Consider the following 7,500-nt stretch of genomic DNA (forward strand, 5'->3'; position numbering starts at 1 on the left):
GTTTTCCCAAAAGTATGGGAACTTGCAATTGACTTTTATTTCAGATGCATTTTGTGCTTAGCGATGTTTATTACTCTTAATTACTCTTACCATACGAACCAACTCCTGAGATAGATTTCATACATCATTTCTTTTTCTGTTGTTACTGTTCTTAAAATTATTTTAGTTTTCCTTGTTTCCTTTCCTCACTGGGTTATTTTCCCTGTTGGGGCTCCTGGGCTTATAGCATCCTGCTTTTCCAACTTGGGTTGTAGCTTAGCAAGTAATAATAATAATAATAATAATAATGATAATATATGTATGTATGTCTGTGGGGTGTGTATAAATACGGTACACATATGTGCTTATATATGATTCTTTCTTATTTTTCATTCAATATGATCGAAACCAGATGCATCATTTATTCTTATTCACGAGTCAAAGCTATCTGTCTAAATCAATGTAAAGATATCTTCTGTAAACTAAATACATTTTCCTCCTCATACAGTGTAAAGAAATTTATTACTATAAATCATATTTTGAGACGTCATATCATGAAGAGTGAAATTCATTGTTTCTCTGTATATTGTCAAAAATTATTAATGATTACTGGACGAAGTCATTTCGAGAAAATTTTGCCAAACCATTATACATATATTTATCATACGGTAAAACGTTTTTGACTCAAAAATGAGATATCATGATGAAAATGATTATTCATGGTCATTAGACCGGAATTATATGCAACGTATTCATCACATATGACTGAATATAATGCAAATACGAAACATATTAAGTTTTATGCATTAAGCCAACGTAACCAGTTCAGCCTCACTCTAATTTTATAATTAATGGATATGTACATACTTTATTATCTCTCTCTCTCTCTCTCTCTCTCTCTCTCTCTCTCTCTCTCTCTCTATATATATATATATATAAATATATATATATACATATATATAAATATATATAATGTATGTATATATATATATATACTGTATGTATGTATATATATATATATATATATACATATATACATATATATATATATATATATATATGTATGTATATAAATATATATATATATATATATACCCATACATATTATAGTACATAGGAAACACAAGAACAATTAACACGTCATGACTACATTGTGTATCAACCGCTTGAAAAGAAACAAGAAAATCTTGATTGGAGCTTTGACTTTTGTCATATTGAAATCGTCAGACTCACTATGAAAGGATCGATTATATTCCTACAGAAAATATGATTCACACGAGATTAGCTCCTTAATGACCCCACAATAATTGTTCAGTAGCAGAGACTTTTCCTTTGACTGGCCTGACAGTATTACATTGGATCCTTCTCTCTGGTTACGGCTCACTTTTCATTTGCTTACACATACACCGAATAGTATGGACAATTCTTTACATATTTTCCTCTGTTTTCATACACCCGACAACAATATACGTGGTTATTTGGAGAAACAGGCGGCCTATCAACTTTGGAAGGGTAACATATAAGATCTGACTTGGAATAACTATACTCAGCTTAAAGTTTTGTTCAGAGAGTTTATGCTTCAACTGAAAATGAATACAGTTTAACCATAAAAAAAAACCCTTTCTGGTACAACTCAGGAACAAAAGTGGCGGGCTACCCTTAAATCTGCACTCTTTGGTGTAGACGCAACAGTTCCTCCTTTACTTAAACCAGATCGCTCTGTCACTCACTGTCCAAAGGAAAAGGCAACCCTCCTGTTTTCCTGAGGTTAAACTAACTAGTTTAGTTTTTCGATCTCGTGAAATTAAAGCTCTCTTGTGGGACCTGGATGCTTATGGAGACTACAATGGTATTCTTCCTTTGATTTTTTCATTAAGACTATATTTCTTACCTCTCTAAAGTTATCTGTTATTTTGCGCAAGTTAGCAAAAAGGGGAGCTTTTAGCATTTGTTAGAAAATCGGTAATGATTAGCGCCCAATTTCCATAACTCACATATTATCTAGCTTTTTTTAACGTCTTTTGGCAAAACATCTCTATAGGTTTGCTGAAGAAAATCATCTGTTCTCTAATTTGCAATTTGAGTTTCGCAAAAGCATTGGACATGTGATGCCCTTCTTACAATCTCTGATGCTGTACTGAAATCTCTTGATTATTATCAGGAAGTTTGCATGATTGGCCTTGATTTTGGTGCTGCCTGTGACCGTGTTAATCATGAGGCCCTTGCTTTCAAACTCAAATTGTTGAGATTGGGTGGGTATTTTCTTAGCATCGTTGCTGAATTTTTAAGTAATAGGTCGCAAACAGTTTTTATTGATGGGCACGATAGTGAGTATAGAAATGTGATATCTGGTGCTCTGCAAGGTAGTGTTCTTAGCCCATTACTTTTCATACTATGTACACATAAAATGCTGTTTGGCCTAGAAAACAGGCTTATTGCATATGCAGACGATGGTGCTCTCTTTGCATCAGTTCCTTATCCTGAAAGTAGATCTGGGGTTGCTTAATCCATTAATTGAGGTCTATAGATGATGCTACTCCTACTCTCTTTGCATCAGTTCCCTATCCTGAAAGTAGATCTGGGGTTGCTTAATCCATTAGTTGAGGTCTAGCTAAAATTAGTGCATGGTGCAAATTATGGGTCATAAAACTGAATCCAAACAAAACTCAAAGTGTGATTGTACGTAGGTCGAGGACAGTTGTTCCTCAAAATCCGGATCAAGCATTGCTACTGTTACTTCAACTCTGACTTAAAATTTCAGGTGTGATTCTCGACAACAAATTTACTTTTGAGCAACACATTAGGTCGGTGTCTTCTTAAACTGCACACACACACAAAGAAAAAAAAAAAAAGAAAAACAAAAAAACCGCTTATTGAGAAAGTCTTTCAAGATTTTCGGTGATCAGTATATTCTGAAGTTCTTTAATATTGTCATTCTGCCTTCTTTCGAGTATTGTTCTCCTGTCTGGTCTTCAGCTGATCCTTTTCATGTAAATTTGTTGGACAGGAACATAATGTCTATTAAATTGCTTATTTCCGATATAGATATTAATCTATGTCACCATCGTCTAATTAGTTCGTTATGCATGTTGCATAAAATTTTTCATAATTCTGACCATCCTTTACATTCTCATCTTCCAGGACAGTACCACCTTGCAGTTATTTCTAATAGCCAGGCCTTCTCCATCATGAGGCTCAATACTACACAGAATTTTAGAAGTTTGATTCCAGTTGTGACCAAGTTGTGGAATGATGTCCTTAATCGGGTAGTTGATTCGGTAGAACTTCAAAAGTTCAAACTTACAGCAAATGTCTTTATGTTGAACAGGCTGACATGCGTCTCTTTTTATAGTTTATTTATGAAAGATCTTTTAATGTTGTTACTGTTCTTAGAATATTTGATTGTTTAATGTTGTTACTGTTCTTAGAATATTTGATTGTTTAATGTTGTTACTGTTCTTAGAATATTTGATTGTTTAATATTGTTACTGTTCTTGGAATATCTTTATTTTTTATTTTTTATTGCTTTTTATGTATTTTATTTACTTCTTTATTTCCTTTCCTTCCTGGGCTATGATTCCCTATTGGAGCCCTTGGGCTTATAGTAACCTCCTTTTCTAACTGCGGTTATAGCTTAGCTAGTAATAATAATAATAATAATAATAATAATAATAATAATAATAATAATAATAATAATAATAATAAGGATAAGTTTGATTTAAGGATACGATAGCAATGAGCCTTTGAAGAATAAACTAAGAATTAGATGATAAGCCTTATTTTCATGATATTTCTCTGGGTAAAGTTACAATAGATCACTGTTGATGATTATCATTTCCGGTAGAGGCTAAAATATTATCTGTTTACCTAGAACTTTTATGACGTTTCATACTTGTAAGCAGCTGAATGTAATTGTATTATTATTATTATTATCATTATTATTATTATTATTATTATTATTATTATTATTATTATTAAATGCTAAGCTACAACCCTAGTTGGAAAGGCAGGATGCTATAAGCCCAGTGGCCCCAACAGGAAAAATAGCCCACTGAGAAAAGGAAACAAGGAAAAATAAAATATTTTAAGAACAGTAAAACCATTGAAATAAATATTTCCCATATAAACTATAAAAACTGTAACAAAACCAGAGGAAGAGAAACTAGATAGAATAGTGTGCCCGAGTCTACCCTCAAGCAAGAGTGTCTTCTAGATTACTGTATGGTATTATTATTAGCAGTAGGTAGCCAAAACATTACTTGATTATATGAATATTTACGACTTTTCGTACTTATACATTTATCCTAATTATTTGGTGCCTTTGAAAAAACTGAATATAATGGTAATATTATTTGAATAAATTATTTGAATAAAGAAACATCAATGGGAATTATGATGATGTGATATATATTATCCTATGTTGAAGAAGACTCATCTTATTACACGAACAAGCAAGTAATTTTGATGTACTTTTATATCTATTCCCCTACTATTATTTAGTGTTGAAATAAAGTGCGTAGTCACTAGAATAAAGGCTTTGAAAAATCAAAATCTTTGGAATGTAATGTCCGTCGATTGAATTTACTATTGAAGGTTGATATAAAGATTACCACATATAAATTTTTTTATAACCTTTTCGTAACCGGATTACTGAGATGGTTTTTTGGATATCTCAATTTTTCCTGGGGTTTTGTTCAGTATTTTTCGAATTGTTAACACCAATATACCTAAAATAATTTGCATTCCAAAGAGCAATAATATCTGAATGCTTTACTTGGATATTACGGTTGAACTAAACAACATATGATACAGTTTTAATTTAAGAAAAATAAGAAAACAGTTACAATAATGATATTAACAGTTTGATAATTATGGTAATAACGATAAAGATAATAACAACAACAACAATAATGATCTCTTTAGTAAACGAAATGTAACCTAGAAAAGAGATAAATTGAGATATATTATCAATTAAATTATTTTTGAATAAAACTAAAATATATTTCATGGAACTTTTCACGAGGAATTGTATTTCTCTAAAATGAAGTTGAAGCTAAAGTATTGCAACAGATAAATGAATATTGCAAACTGCGTTGAATAATTCACTTTGCCCTAACAAATTACACAGACAAGCAAATTAGTGCCATTGTTATATTGCAGAGCGTTTCGTTTAGTTTTATTTGAAAAGGGAAATTTGTGTTACATTAGACGTATAAGGACGTGGTTCGTTTAAGATAAACTCTTTCATCTCATAAGTCAGTTTCTGGCTAAAAGATAAATACAATTTTTGGCGGCTGGTAAACTTTTAAATGGAAACTATGTGGTCAGAAGATAGATATTAATGTTTCTCTATGTAAATTTCGTACTATCACATTACAAGTATAGTAATTATATATTTAGAATGTATTATTAACTATTTTAAGTTAGCTGGTAATATATTTAACATAATTTTCAGTTCATACTTACATTTTGCCAATGTACATAGCCGTGATTGGATATACAAAGGTTGGTGTATCTTAATGATATTTTAAGAATATTTGACCACTGAAATAACGATTACATGACACTATATATCACAGAAAAACTCCTTAGCTTATGATTTACGAATATTATGTTCTTATCAAATGTTTTAAATTCTTTCAAAATCAAAGCAAAGGGATCAAAGTCTCTTGAAAAAAACGAAAAAAGACAATATCTCAAAATGTATGTTCTCAGACTTTGATTGAAGTGATCGAAGCTTTGTTTTGCCACGTAGAGATATTACATGCAACGCTTTTGAGTTGCCAGCAGTCTGTCAAAATTAATTGCAATTTTCTTTGCAAACTATACCAGTGGCTGTTAATTTTGTGAAAATGGTGCCTAACTGAGGTTACATTTTAGTTGGAGTTTAGATCCAGTTATCATAAATGTGTGACAATATGTTATTTACAAGTAATAAGGAAACTATGACGAACTATATATATATACACACACACACATATATATATATATATATATATATATATATATATATATATATGTATATATATATATATATATAGCCTGTGTGTCATTGCGTGTTTTTCATTATTTTTTATATTCTATATATCAAAGAATTAGTATGGAATAATCATATAATCCTATGTTGAATAAATGAAGATTTACTAAAGATAAATCAAACAATGAAAATAATCCTTTTCCAATCACACCACTGCTGTGATACAGAGACTGGTAAATGCGCGTACCAATCAGATATCTATTCTTCATATTCTTCCACGTTCACAGCTGCAATTTTACTCGCTTTTGCCATTCGACAGAGCTTTGACAAGGATCAAATAGATGCTGATTGATATATTGCCTGATGAAAGATTTCAAAGAGTGGGCACAATAAATGAAAGGTTTGCAAAGCTATAAATGGGAAATTATACACTTCGTCATTGGGTTTCGATTATGCATTGGTTTGCCGAACATTCTTTGATGAAACATTTTATATGCGGCGTCTCTCTCTCTCTCTCTCTCTCTCTCTCTCTCTCTCTCTCTCTCTCTCTCTCTCTCTCTCTCTGCATAGGAGTAATTACGTATCTTCATTTATATTCATTGGTTAATTATTTTTCATTTTACAATTTTAAAATGAAATTTCTCTCGAGACTGACTTAGAAGACATGAAGTTTTAATATTTAGATTCTGTGAATAAAAAACTAAGGGAATAAATGACGAAGAGCATAAATGAAGTAAAGCAACAATCCTATACTGAATAGTTCGGATATCTGAGGATTAAATTTCCTTTCAGGACTTTTGCATTCAACGTAGTCAGAGCATCACGAGTTATCGATCTGAAAAGATCCTTTGCAGTTTTTTCGTTGGAAAAATATGGTGTGGAAGGATCTTTCTCAATGTAAATTTTTATTCATCATTCAATAATGATAACTAATCATGAATACGTCACTGTAGGAAAGGGTAGGCTAATCAAGAAAAAAGAATCATGAAAAGTAGAATTGATGTGTAAATCCTAAAAGTAATATAGTTAACCAAATCTATAATTATCATTTACGGTATGGATACATTGTAAGAATTATATATTCCTAAGTTTAAAGATTGAAGGCAGATCATGAATGGCAGAGGCAAGTGACAGCGACAATGTCCTAGTAAGCAGGATAATGCTCTAGACTCTAGACACTGGCCGTATATACAGTACATAATGTAAGATCAGCGCCCAAGCCCCTTCTCCACCAAAGGTAGTACCAAGGAGAGCAAGGCAATGGTTTCTGATGATTCAAAAGGTAGACCTTTAGCCTTCCCCAAAACCACCATCCTTAGCTTACAAGGATGGTGATGTTGCAGACACTAATGGAACGAACGAGTTTGAGTGGGACTCGAACCCCAGTCGGGTATTTACCAGGCAGAAACGTTTCCAATAGGACACAGAAACCCGAAAGCCCAAGCACATTTTATTAAACTGCCTAATTTTTTTTAGATCATCTGTGATCATCTGTACAAAATGGTCACTTGACTGCAAAAAAAGATTAAAAAACTGCTTACTAG

This window comes from Palaemon carinicauda, chromosome 26 (genome assembly GCF_036898095.1).
Source record: "Palaemon carinicauda isolate YSFRI2023 chromosome 26, ASM3689809v2, whole genome shotgun sequence".
Classification (NCBI taxonomy): Eukaryota; Metazoa; Arthropoda; class Malacostraca; order Decapoda; family Palaemonidae; genus Palaemon; species Palaemon carinicauda.